The 14,606-nt window shown below is 36.9% G+C and overlaps 1 protein-coding gene and 1 long non-coding RNA gene across 5 annotated transcripts in view; both read right to left on the bottom strand.

Moving 5' to 3' along the window:
* Positions 1–14,606, bottom strand: part of VTI1A (vesicle transport through interaction with t-SNAREs 1A) — a 249,701-nt gene that overhangs the window by 138,535 nt on the left and 96,560 nt on the right. The gene's annotated exons all lie outside the window — the stretch shown is intronic.
* Positions 1–14,606, bottom strand: part of LOC125693552 (uncharacterized) — a 45,754-nt gene that overhangs the window by 710 nt on the left and 30,438 nt on the right. The window contains exon 2 of the long non-coding RNA XR_007377147.1: positions 609–685. This is a non-coding gene — a long non-coding RNA (uncharacterized LOC125693552). The remainder of the gene's footprint in view (positions 1–608; positions 686–14,606) is intronic.

The following is a 14,606-nucleotide window of genomic DNA, read 5'->3' as shown; positions in this document are numbered from 1 at the left end:
AGTCTGGTTTATCAGCACTGACAAGACAAGGTCATAGACCATGCTCTATTGTTATTCTCTTTCCTACCAAGAGTCCATGATTAAGTCACCTAAAATAAATTTCTACTTCTGTCAAAAGGCATGGCAAATCACTAGCAATAGCTGAAAAACGACTGACCATTCACTGTCTTTTATGGTTAAGAAAAAAGTATGTCTAATAAGGTAATACACTTAGAGTATCTTCCGTAATTGTGACTGGCACACCCAAAACTCATCCCATTTTTATATATACAGGAAGTCTACAAGATATCAAATTCGATTTTGTTTAAGACAAACTTGGTTCAGGTGTTCATTATAATCTAGGCAACTAAAAAGGCAGGCTAGAATCTACAGAACAAGCAGAAAGACTGAGTTAGAATTCACCTATAAGATAATAGCAGAAATCAGGGAAGGCAATAATGACCATAAGTCACCGCTGAGTGATAAGACTTTTGAGGTACATATCCACTCCCAGTTGAACTGATGTCCCTATCAGAAAACCTACACCAAAACTTGTTCCAGCTGGCAGCAACTGGGGCAGAAAGACTGAGGATATAATAAACACAAACAAGGAGAGAATTAGAGGCTACCTTCCCAGGATGGACTACTGCACCATAGTAGAACATTAAAAGAAGCTTGAATTGCTGTTGTCTTTGTTGTCTTTTCTCTGTAAAAAGAGACAACTGCTTTTTTAATATACAAATAGGGATTTTAAAGCATATTATTTTAAAAGCTCCAAGGGCAGAAACTAAAAAGCAAACATTTACCTTTTACTTAATCCTACAATGAAATAGCGTGGTAACATGACATTATTGCTCCAAGGTAAATATTTACTTGTTAGTATTGGGCTCTGCATAAAAATATAGCCACTTTCCCCACCCAAGATGACCCGCATTTTCTATTACCAAGACCAAAACAACCACCCACTCCACAATTCCCAGTTTAGTAGGCTGCACATGCACGTATACTTCTTGATCTGTGCCTCCGATGCTTGAACACAGGGAGAGCTGCATGTACATGACTTTCATTTCACACATCTTGGAACACAAACTGAGAATTTATCATGACCAAAGCAAAGGAGGAAGTGTTTGCTTTCCCTTTCTGCTCTCCTCCCCATACCAAAGGAGGTAGCATTACCCATTAAGAGCCCACTTATGAACAACAGCTGCATCTCTCTGGTGCTTTAGAACACCACAAAGAGGACTACGCTACCTTTTTCCATATCAGCTTCTGTTGTTACACACTTTGGCATCTGTCACTTCAGGAGACAACAATATGGTGATTATCAGGACTAAAAAGACATCAAGCAGTATAAATAAATTTTAAGTTATTTCAGATATGTTTGGCAATTCCCCTTGTAATATTTTAGGAAGGATTTTGAAAATACATACATTCCCCTGAGTTATGTTTGCTCTTTCTCCCCATAGACTATGGGAAGAAGTGCTATATTTAATGACATATGCTTCTAGAAGACAAAAACTGTATCAACACATAGCGGGAAAAAACGTCACTGAAGTGATTTAAGATCAGGTTTCTGCCCTTCTTTCCCCACCATGTTTCTAGCTAAGACTACTGCCTTCTTGTGTCAGCACCATGACAGCAGAGCCAGCATAACACACTGAGCATTGCTCATCTGCTGCAGGTATGAATCACAATCCCTATGAGACTTAGCTCACCACACAAGACATTTGGGAGCACTCAGAGTTTCTTTGGGCATTAAGCTCCAACCAGAGTCCAGTGACATTTTCTCTGCCAGATCTTACTGAAATGGCTGCATCCAGGTTCTCATTCTAAGCTTTGTAGTCTCTCATCTGATCTAACTGTTGCAATGCATCGTGGAGATGCATTTTCTCCAGAAAGCCTTCAGAGTAACAGCAGCAAGATGACATGCTAGGGCTACGAATACCACAGAGAACTGTAGCAATTTGGGATAACAAAGGGTAAGGCCAAACCAGAATGAAATAGTTCAGTGCGGTTTGGGAACACTGAAAAGATGCATTTCAAGATTTCCCACTAAAACAAAAATTTCAGTGTTTCCAAACCAAACGTTTGCACAGCTTCCTGTTAAGTGAGGAAAAAAGAGAGATCAATGTTTTAGCTTTCCACTCCTAGTTGAAATAAAACAGGTTGACATACTGGCAGTTCCCATGACAAAGCCCAAGTATCACTAGTTTCAGTGGTCACACACCTAGAAGAAACTGGAAATTGAAACGATGCAATTCCAGCTTTGCAAATACACATCCAAAGTTAATAATTCCTATGGCCAGTTCCACCAGAGCATTAGTGCCATACTAGTGTGCTGGAATTGCTTCCTTCCCTAGTAATAGCAAAATTGCTGCTTCATAACTTTTTGCTGCCTCTTGAGTACTCATGATCTCAGAGTAGCTATTAAAAACCAGCAAAATCTTGTAAAAGCAGCAATGAAATTATTAACCTCTCATGTCAGGTAAGATAGGAATGAACATAGAGCAATTATGATCTGGTTAAATGACAATACTTTCTCCTCTTTGGACCAGATTAAAATGTAACATAAAAATGTAACATAAAAAAAAGTAAACATTTATTTCCCTCAACATCAGCACAATCCTGATGTGAAGCTAATTCTGGGACACGATACCAAAAATGTTCAGTGAGACTTACAACGCCCCAAATACATTTTCTCTATGAATGTGGCTGTATCACAAAAATCCAACATTTGCATTTTGAACTACTTAATAAAAAACAAAAGCAAAGCTGGCAGCAGAATACTGTAAAGTAATAAATGCTTTGAGTTAAGAGTCAAGTAATACAAAAAAAAAAAAAAAAAAAGTGAAAAGACATTTATTTATAACATTCTCTAATAAAGACTGTGAAGCTTGGTGCAATAGAAAGACTTCCCTGAATAAATTCATTGTGTTTTTAAATAGAGAAATTTCAGAGAACACAGTAGTTAGTAAATATTTAAAACCTTTGTGGTAAAGGCTTAAACCTCAAAATAACAAGGAAATGACAACTGTTTATTTTTTCTCCACATAAAACTGAAAGTTATTGTAAGGTCATTATACTGCATGCCTGTTTTCTCTTTAAGAAGTAAATAATTGCACCACTGATTTGAGTAGACCTGCCAGTAAGTCTACATGTGGTTAAGTCAGATAGACCGATGCTCTAAAATTGGCAAGAAGCTAGCTCCCACAAGCTATTAAGCAACACTGAGGTCTAGGTAGCTCACAGCCCTTTTATCATATGTTTCTCAACAGAAAAAAGAAAAAACACATTCAGACTGCAGTTGTTGTGCAACCTTTGAACAAGGTTCTGCATATTCCAGGATAACAGAGCAGCAGAATTCGAAGCAGCGTTCACTCTCTGCTGCAATATTCAACTGAAACATCTGAGACCTCTTCAGAAACACATTTCTGACTCTCACAGTCACAAGGAAAATCTTCACAGACAGGAAATGAAAACAATTTGTAATGACATAACTTGAGCTTGCAAACAGCCCTAAAATAATGACTGCGATGTTGCTGCAACGAAGACTGCATCAGATTAATGGCTGTAATCAAAACAACGGACTGTTAGTTGGTTAACTGCTATTGTTAACCATTGTTGTGCTGAAGATTTTAGCACTGCCATCAGTCTGGTTTGTTCCCATCTTTACAAGTACTCAGCTGATGGGAGCTGTCAGTGCATCCAGCTTTGCTCAGTATTAGGGAAGCTCCACCGCTCAAGCCATGCAGCCAACAGTGAGCTGAAACTGGGCAGCTAGTAAGTTCTAGATAAATGGCACATAGCAATAAACGTCCCATACAAACAATAATTTTGATTTAAATTGAGTAAAATCCTTTGTTTATAGATTTGACTAAATTATTTGCATCAATACTAAGGAGCTCAGGGAACACAGTACAAACTCTAATCCTGACTGTTACAAAAGATGCGTGCAGCTTGGTCTGTGGCCATCTCCTCATTTCTAATCTGGGCAAGGAAGGCAAAGAGTATTGTGGGGAAGATCAATGGAATGCAGGTCACATTACAATTTATGTCTTGAATACATATCCACTGTTAGCATTACCATGCGTATTTTCTATCCCAAAGATAAAAATCGATCCAAGCATGAAATTTACAATCCAGATTGAAAACAAAACAGAACTAAGCCAGTCACATCATAGATTCTGCTTTGAAGCTGTGGGAGGGTTAGAAAATGTCTCAAAGTCCTTCCTCTAATTCTACAAGCAAATGGAAAACAAGAAACCTGTATTATGCTGGTGACAGTACTACCATCATGTCAGCTTGAACAAACACTGAGTCTCTTCCTCTGGCAATTTCATGGAACAGCACACACCCAGAAGGGAGCTACAGAAATGGCTAACAAAAAGAAATAAAAGGTCCAATGAATGCACTGAATAAACTCGCATGACAGCACAAAGAACAAACTCACTTGGTAGAGTTTGATGGCTGCAAAGGCCAAGCAAATAGTAGGTGCTAATTGAGCTCAGTACAGAAACTTCAGCATGCAGGTAGATAAAGCAGTTGGATATCTGTAGCATCCTATATAAAAGGATTGAGCAGTTCTTCTGCTAGACTGTATCTGCCTCTTTTTCAGTAACTAAAAACAAACAAATGAACAAGCACCTATATGGCATATGTTTCTCACATTAAAGATTTCCTGGAGCCAGATTCCAAAGGGAAATGTCATATGCTGAGCAGTGGCAGTAAGTTTCAGATTCAAGTGTTGCTCTTTCAGTAAGTCACAAAATAACCTCTGCTAGGTGCAGTCTGAATTCCACTGGTCAAGCAGCACAAAATGACAGCTGATAGTGACCCTCCAATCTGCAATCGTAACACCGAAGAATCTGTTGGGAAACAGAGCCATGTTTCTTCCTGACGCACCAAAAAGCATTTTGCACAGCATGAATAGCACTACTGCTGCATGAACGCTGGTTACAAAGAATGAGGATTTCTATCTTCCAATCAGTCCAGTTTTTTTCTTCAGCAACTGAAGTATTAAAATATAAAATATAAAGACGAAAAAGATGATCAAAGAATTGGAGATGATATCAAGTCCACTTTTGACCAAGCACAGCAGAAGATGAGCAAAATTTTGGAATTAGACTCAAACAGACAAGGAATTGCAAGAATAAACAAACAAATAATTCCTTTGCCTTGAAGTTCAAGCAGCAGTTTGATGTTTTTAATGGAAATGCTCTTTTTTTCCTCCATAGTTTTGCGATAATTCTGCTAATTAGCAAAATTTAAAATATATCTTTAAAACCTCAGCTTTTTAGCAATGTGATGACAATGCATTTGAAAGGATCAACATACAACTTTCTTGAATAGCTGTATCTTAATTCTATTTTTTTTTTCCTTTTGCCCTTTTATGCTGTAAATTTGCCATCTAATGACTAATTTGGGCATAAATCCTACAAAACCAGCTAAATAAAATCAGTATAACTACTCACAGTAGTAAAGCTATGCAGATGTCTAAATACTTGCAAGTGTCTCAGATAATAAGATTTCAGGGCAAGAACTACGTATGTGTGATTAGTTAACTAGTACATTCTAGGATGCTTGAAATATATGTAATAAGGTTAACTCTGCAGTGTCTTTTTGTTTGCTCATGATAATTAAATGCAGTATAAGCCTTCCTTATTGTATTTTCTTTGTACACTTTCCATACGCACACATACATATATATAAATATTTATATACCTTACACACAGACACAAAAAGATTTCTTCCTGCCACATATTTATCACACAGGTTACATTCTGCTGATAATGTTTCCTGGTCAACAACAAGCAAGCACTTTTATCCTAAAAAGTGTTTAGTTGCAAAATTGTTAATGAAATCCATAGAAACACTTAGGAACCAGTTTTTTAATCTCATTACCATATCAAGGAGCTCCCTGTTAATCACTGTCCAAATTCATTTGGATTTATTGTATCACAGTTATGCTTACAATTAAATGCCACAAGGTCCCAGTCAGATTAAACAAATGATTTTTCCTGTAGTCCTTACAGGACTAGTAGTGACAAATCACATGGAAGTAAAATATATCATAATTAATTAGCAGAGGCCCATAGATAACCTCTCCCACAAATCTCCACAGGCAATTTTAATAGGTTTCAATATTTAAATATAAAACTCAATGAAATTGCTTAAAAATTCAAGGAATAGTTGCACTTATTATAGGTAACAAATATGTCAATTTTTATTATATAATTATTTTTAAGGACGTTAGAAACAAGTAATTATTTTCTTAAAAATGAATTGGCAGCAACTATTTTAAGCATGCTATTGTGCATGAAATATTATCAAATAATTGTTGTATTACTAACAACTGACATACAGAAAAGAGACATTTCCTTATCAAAGCACATAACATCTCACCATTGTAAGAAATTTAATCTTCTTTACAGAAGCTTCAGTAAGCTAGTAAGAATTAGAGGAAGATAACTGGTCTTAATATTAAACATGAATGCCAATGTAAAGAAAAAGGGGTTGGCTTCTGTAGCTTGATTTCCAATGGTACATACTTGCTGTTCGTTTCTTTTATGTGTGTTTGGGAAAGTAACAGAGGATTCAGAGTTGTGTGGGAAAAATCATCCTCTACAGGAAGAAATATTTTGTCAATACTGTGAACTGGTCATGGTAACCTCTCAGCTTAAGAAATAGTAAAATCTACCTGCATCAACTTAAAACAGTGTGCTCCCAAATGAGGCAGCCTAGAATACAAAAATTGCCAAATTAAAAAGGAAAAAAAAAAAAGAAAGTTAAGCTTTCAAACAATCTGGATTTATTTATCAAGTAAAGACACTGGTGCTTCATCATAAAATCTTCAGTGAACTGTATTTTGTCTGCCTTCAATCTCTTCCAAATATCAACATATCTAATTTCTCATTCATTCCTTGATCATGTTCACTTAGAGAGATATTCAAAAGTGTCTCTGATGTTCGTGGAAGACCAGTCTCCTGATTCTGGAGAGGAAGGAACCTAACTTACAATAAACATTTAATGATGAAATTTTTGAATTGAATTTAGGCCTGACGTTTCTATAACGTCAAAAGAAAGTCTACAAGCTAAATAGGAAATCATATCCAAAACTCAAGTATCTGCTTTGAATAGGAACTTGACTTCAGCCTATCACAGAGTAATTTATCTTGAGCCAATGAGTTCAAGAGCAAATAATCTTTTCTTCAGTTACTTTAACTCAAATTACTTAATTACACTAGCCAAATTTCAGTATTCATAAAAATATACCTAAAAAGAATTATCTCAAGAATTGTGCAACTTCTTTCCTTTGCAAGTATCCCACACTGGCTGTTGTGTTAGGCAGAAACCCAGGAAGCAGTGTTTGACAGAGGTGGGCAGTTAGGACTAATCTAATCTTATGAAGCCCATGGATTGTACCACAATATACTGATAGTCCGAAAACAGAACATTAGAATGTTGTAATGGTCTCCTAGTGAAAATGGCAAAGGAAAAAGTTGATTTGGCCTTTTAAACAGGAATGAATACATTGGAACTTGAGTAATACAGCTCTTCAAACTGTTTGTAAAGAGTGGCAAAAATCAACGTTTAAAATACAGAGATATGTTTTACAGGCACTTATTCTCAAGCCAAATATGATAACACAAGATTTTCAGCAAATAGAGTTCAAAAGGGAAAAAGTAATCAGCTTGGGATGCAAGATGACTTTGTTAACTTAAGAGCAACAATGTCAAAAAGGACTTAAGAAAATCAGTGTTTCACTAAAATTAGAAAAAAGCCACAAAGGATTGCAAAATTCAGGTGAAAAGCATGATTGAAGCACATGAACAATAGGATGATATTGCAAAACTTTAAATCCCCTTTGGAAAGTTTTGGTTATAAAGAGCTTAAGGCACATATACAAATGCCTTGAATCATGCTCCTACCACAAAACAGCCACAAAACCTCCAATAAGACAGGGGAAAATTACATCAATACAGATCTGATGGTAAGCCACGGTGCAGACAGAGCGAGGAATTCTTCTGGATAGATTCCTCCCAGACATTTAACCTGCTCTTCTTTGCAGGATTTTAGATAAGGGAGTTGAGCTACAGTAATTCGAGTTAGGGCTTGGATTAACAGCTTGGAAAGGGAGAGCACAGAAACGGGCATCACTCTGTGTTCCCCATGTTCACCTTGCTGTATTTTCCTCAACTGTATGTGATGAGCACTTATTTCAGAACAGATGCTTTGACCATTAAGTCTCTTTCCATCACTGCTGCAAGATAAATTTTCAACTCATTAAGTGTAAAAACCTCAAAGTGGAAAGTTAACAGTACATCAAGAGGTCTCAGAAAATTACCTTAGGCTTATTAACTAAATTACCTCCTATTGTATAGATGAGGAGAAGGTCTGTACCTGTGCTTTTTGCTGGCAGGCCACCATAAGACTAGTTTTGTTACAGCATGAAATCAAACCTGCAATGTGTAAGCCACATTAATTTTTGTTGAGGCACTATTTGGAAAAATAGCCAAAACTTCTCTAGGTGATGGAGAAAGTCATCATTGGTTGACCAACTATGCACTCAATCTTCTGATAAAGAACAGGAGCCAAGAATTGAGTTTGGGATATCAGAGAAAGTATTTTAAAGGTTGCTTTTGGTGAGCTAGAAAGCGAGTGGTGTAATAAAACAGGGAGTGGTAACACAAAGAGACAACAGACTTGGAATCTGTTTGAAGCAGCACTCAGAATGGAAAAAACTATGATAAAGACAAAAAAGTGCACAGGTCTGGGGCAACGTGGATGCTCAGGGAATACTGTATATTAGGAGCATCATACAAGTCAGATGAATGAAACTCATGTGCCATCTAGATTTTAGAACCTATAGAGATCAGAACTGAAAATGTAGCAGTGAAGGGCCAGAAGCAGTTGGTAGAAACACTTGCAATCAAAAGATGTAAAAAGATTTAAGCTTCGATACACAGGAAAATTCTGCAAAAATCATCAACTAATTTTTGTTAAAATACTGTGTTAACCAAACAATAAAGAACCACCATGATAAAAGCAAATCCATAAATGGGGTTGCCAGTTACCACTGGTAATCTTTACAGAACTGATGTTTTTTTAAAATTTTCTGAACTCAAATATTGACATAGGATTGTCTTTTGCATAGTTCACTGTACACTTTTTTCTTATAGCTATCATTTCATAGAAATGTATGAGATTTCAACAAATTTGTTTATGAAGACAATAATAATAAACTTTAAGACCTACTTGAAACCTCATGAATAAATGAATACATAATTGTTAAACCAAAATAGCATCTAATCAGCTGCCTTTCACATCCTAACACTGACCTTAATCTCAGGGGCATAAACAAACAAGCATATTTTGTGCAAACTTTAATCATAAAAAAGAATGAAATATATTCCAAGATAAATATTTCAGCAAATAGCCATGTGAAGGAACATGAATGTTTAATTTAGACATCACCTCTGTCACTATCTGTTAGACACCATGCCACTGTTTCTCTTCTGGGAATTCCAAAATATAACCAAGTTTCCAGTGTCTAACTGAAAATTATATTCCACTTACTTCTAGGAACTTTTGTATGCTTTGTTATTTGGTAAAATCCTACTCCAAAGGTGAACATTAATCATGCTTGATCCATGTTTTCACTAATACTATTTAGGAAGTTTGAATTAACCTTCCTCTGCCTCATTTACACAGAAAGGAAGGCTCTAACATATGGGCCGGTTTCTAACAGGTTGAACAGGGAAGATTATCTTTTTCCAAACATTTCTACTAAAGCTCAAGTCACAGCTAAGTGCCTCAACTACAACTTACCCCTGTGGGCAACTGGAAGACCTAATTATATGTTAAAAAACCTTTTCATCTGTTCAAGAGCTTAGCAACAACACAGGAAATAAAAACATACATGTTTTTAATATTGTCTTTCAGAGACTGGAAGGATAGGTTTTTATGAAACAGAGCAGGTGAAGAAAAATGTATAGTTTCGATATACTTTGTGGTTCTAAATAGTGATTCCCTTCCAGTTGCATAAACATGTCTTTGATCTACAGAGTATCTATTGCACAGCAATATAATGATCCATAATTACACTTGAATTACAGTCTCTTTGGGTACTAAGCATAAAGGAACTTTTAGTTGAGTGCCTGGAGATGTTTAGATACACAATACAATAAACGTAACTGGAATGGAAAGTTATGTTCAGCAACAAAGTTCATTCACCTACGTTCAAGCATAGTGTTTCATTAACACTAGAAATCTATTCTTAGATAGCACCCTAACTTTAAGGATTTGTTCATCACCATTTTGGAAGCACACCATGCAGTATTTGCATTAAATCAGAAATTAACGTGCTTCATATGTGAGATTTTATCCTTAACAATGACCTTAAAAAAGCATGACTTAAGAGAAGCAGGAATGATACATGCTCACTCTCTTGCAGTTGGTTTGCAAGTGAGCTTGTATTTTCTTCTTTGGAGCTCAGTACAGAACTGGCAGTTCTCAAAACACATTGCTCAAGTCATAATGGGGTACCACAAAGTGAAAACAATTCAAACAGAGCTGCAGCTGTAGCCTTTTATAGTGTCCCTGTTCTCTTTTTCTGTCTTTTCCTCTCCTGAAGTGTCCTGATAAATGAAAACTCAAGATAGGATCTCTGTCCATGGCCTTATAATCACATTTTACTACCTGGGTTCTTAGTTTCAAACTTCAGGTAACTGCTGAAGTGACCTCAACATTCTCTGTATCTCCCTTTGGAATGTTCTCTTTGTAAAAATGAGTAACTGGAGCTGGGTGCATATCCTTATGAGATCATATATTACTACATGGAAAATGGAGATTGGAAGAGAGAACAATAGCAAGAAACACAGCTATCAAATACGTATCTAGTTCAGAAGCAGATATCTAGTTCAGATGCAGAACATCTATTCTATCAGCCAACATACACCATAAACAGAAAATCTTCCCAACATCTAACATGAAAAATGTCTTTAAGATAAAAAACCACAAATATGGTGTGTGAATGGAGAAGCGTAAGAAAGATCAGGGACACCACCAGTGTTCTAAGCCCTTGAAAATCTGGATAACTTTTTCAACCAGAAGTCACAAACAACCCAGTAGGTAGATCCTGTGCCATACTAAGAAGGAAAGCCAAAAAACAACAACAACAACAACAAAACCCAACAAACCTACTTCTTGCTGATCTGGCCTGGGGTAAAAAGTATCACTCATAACTCAAAAGATAGCAAATTACTTAACACTTACAGTGTGTGCAGGTGAACAGAGATGTCTGCTCTCACCCTGTGTCCAGCTATGGACAACTTCAGAAGATGGTTGAAAAAGCCACTATGTTATTATGGTTCACAGAAAGATCCTCATTTTGATACCTCTGTGATTTAGTGGAAATGAAATCCATTTTTGAGGGGAACAAAATTTTGTTTTCACTGAAATACATAAAATCTTGATTTCTGTTTCAGGCCTCTACACCTATAACAAATTTGATAGCACACTTGAGCACATTCCTTAGAAGGAATTGAAATATTGGCAGAGAGATTGCATTCTAAGCAAAAAATGAGGAATTGTTTCCATGTGGAAGAATAAAAAGATTTGGATGTGGCCAGTAGGTAACTTCTTTTTATACTGACATTGTGGATTAATGTAGGTTGCAGTATCTATGAAGAAAAGAGACATATTAGCATTACGTGCATATTATTTATTACTTAATAATAACCAAAAGTCCATCGTTAACCTTAGTTATTTTAAGTGGAACCTCATGCAGTTCCATTTTCATAAACTATGAAGAAATAAATTAATCAAAAGCATCAATGAGTGCATTAACAAAAATAATAAATAAAAATCCATATAACACATTCATCTTGTCTTTGCAAACTAATATTCTGACCAACAGAACCAAAGGAGAAGCAAAGAGAATTTTTGGTCAAAAGCAGAGAGAAGAGACTCAACTTTCTCAAGCTGCACACGTCCTGTTCTTAGCAATTCACTTCAAAGACTCTGGCTATAAGTAGTTGATGAAACCGTTGAAAGTTCAGGGCCATCTATAAGTTGAATGGTATAACTCCATTATATACTTCTAAATCATAGTAATTACAGAGAAAAGTACTTCAGTTTAAGCCACCCTTGCAAGTGAGCACTGACTGCAGTAAAGCAGTAGTTAATACACAACCAGTTATCGTTGCTCATCATGAAGCTGCCATAGTCAAATTCAACACAATCGTCCATTCACAACCTAAATTGTACCACATGCTCGTACAATACTCACTACAGAGAAGTCTTGGTTATAGTTCGAGCCTTTAGGCATCCTACTAATTGAATAACAAATTAATAATATAAAACAATAGAAGTTTTAACTGAACTTTAGCACGTACACTTTGCACCCAAATCCTGTAACTGTCCCATTGATAAGTAAAATTTAATGTATCAAAAAATCTGCTTGATTAAATTTTCTCAGTTTACCAGGTTTAAACTTTTAACAATACTTCTTTGAACAGAAATTTTAAAAGAACTTGAACATGGAAAAAACAGAGCAAAGCAAAACCCAAGCTGGCTATGCACTGAAAGAAACCCTTTAAGTATGCCCTGTATTTTTAAGGAGATCAAATTCCTGCCTTGTTTACAGAGAACTCATTTAGACGTTAATAGCGTGCACTATGGAAAGCAAAAGTAAATTAAAAAAGTAATAGTAAATGAAAAAGCTGCTTGACTGAGTCTGCACAGCACCATCAAGCACAGAACATAGAGCTGCTACTATAAGGCAGTGCTGAACATGTATTAAAGCATACCAAGCCCTACACAACAACAGGCAAAACCACAGCACTCAGAAAGCTACCTAAGCTCCTAACACTTGGTGCCTGCATTGCTGAGACTGCAACAGAGTAAGAAACTCTTTGGCTATTTAGGTCCAAAGGAGCTCCTCATCTTTAGGTTACTCCTTGATGATTAACTCCTCATTGCTTCAAACGTATATGCATGCATATATGCATATCTAAAGATGCACCTTATCCCAAATGCCTTTGATATATATCTTTTTTTTTTTTTTTAATGAGTTTCTGAGAAAAGACAGCAGCAGCACGCAGGATGTCCTTGGTGTCACACTAGGCATGGCTTGGGACGAAGGCTGCTGTAAGCACAGACCTTACACAGTTCTGGGCCGCGCATGGCAGCGAGCTTTCTGCCAGGGTGCACTGCCATCATTATGCAGCATTTTTCCTGGGACACCGTTGTGTGCTGACCACAAACCGAAGCACAAACTCCATGAGCGAAAACTTCAACAACTTCGGAAATGGCGGCGGGCCAGGAGGACACACCCTGGAGTGCATTACAGCACTGCCTTGTAAACTCTTTTATTAATTTCATAATAAATGCTTAGAAATCAGATTTTTTGCAGGCGATAATGAAACATAAAATCAAGGCAAAACAGATGGGTGATAAATTCTTGGCACCAGGCAGGTTTCAGTGAGTTTCAGCCCCTCCTTCCAGCAGGCCCAGGCGTACTCCAGCCCTGGGTGCCAATGGTGCCCAATGCCAGGGCGTTCGCTGAGGGCTTTGTCCCTCTCACTCTGCCTTTAAAGTTCTGGATACCTTTGCAAAAATCCCAATGGGGAGAGGTTTAATTCTTGATTTGGTTTTGTTCAAGTTGCAGTTCACTGCTGCAGTTCAGCGTAACACTTTTTGAAAAGATTCATAAACTTTTTATGCATTTTTCAGCTCAATACCAGCTCATTTTTCTTTGATGACATCAGTGCAGCAGTGACTTTCTGATGCATTTCAAAAAGAGACTAAACTACTGTAAACTTTCAGTAGTTCCATGAAGTGAAGCCTATACCCCAAAAAGGGAAAGTAGATAACATCATAGCTCTCCTCCCTTCATACTACTTCTCCAGGTGTAAAAAAAAAAAAGACAAATGGCCAAGATTCAATGGGACACTGATAAAAATCACTGAAAGCCTATAAGCGAATCAGAGCTAGAACATGTATAGGGCCTCATTATCAAGTCTCTCACAAACTGGAGGCTGCATGGTCTCTTTGAAGAGAAAAATACAGCATTTTTTCCCTACAAACCCAATCCAGATTTGGAAATTTCCATGTTTGAAGAGATTGATATTTGACTTCACCCCATAGACCTCACTTTGGAAATCAGCACTCCAAAATATAAAGATTGAGATCATATTAGACAGACATATTTTCCACCTTTGGCCATTACAGGTTGCTACAATTAAAACCATAAATAAAATTAACTTCAGTCAGTACTCTGAATTATAGAATGCTGCTGCATGAGTCTGAGTAGATGACCAGCAGAGGAATCAGGATGGCCTTATGGTCATTGTGAATGCACCACTGAATGCACAGTGACCATAAGGCCATCCTGATTCCTCTGCTGGTCATCTACTCAGACTGACAGTAAATTCAGCTCACCGGAGGGCAGTGCTGCAGCCCAGACAGGAGATCCATGTGGATCACACCCACCAGAGTCTCTTTTTGAGTAGAGAAAAGAGGAAAATCAGGAAAGGGAGCATGCCTCTGGGAACATGTCTCCCACATTAACTTCACTCACCTACTGTCAGTGTCTGTGAATTACAAGAGATAAGGGAAAGAACAAA

Source organism: Lagopus muta, chromosome 5 (genome assembly GCF_023343835.1).
Source record: "Lagopus muta isolate bLagMut1 chromosome 5, bLagMut1 primary, whole genome shotgun sequence".
NCBI lineage: Eukaryota > Metazoa > Chordata > Aves > Galliformes > Phasianidae > Lagopus > Lagopus muta.
This window is presented reverse-complemented; position numbering and strand designations above follow the sequence as displayed.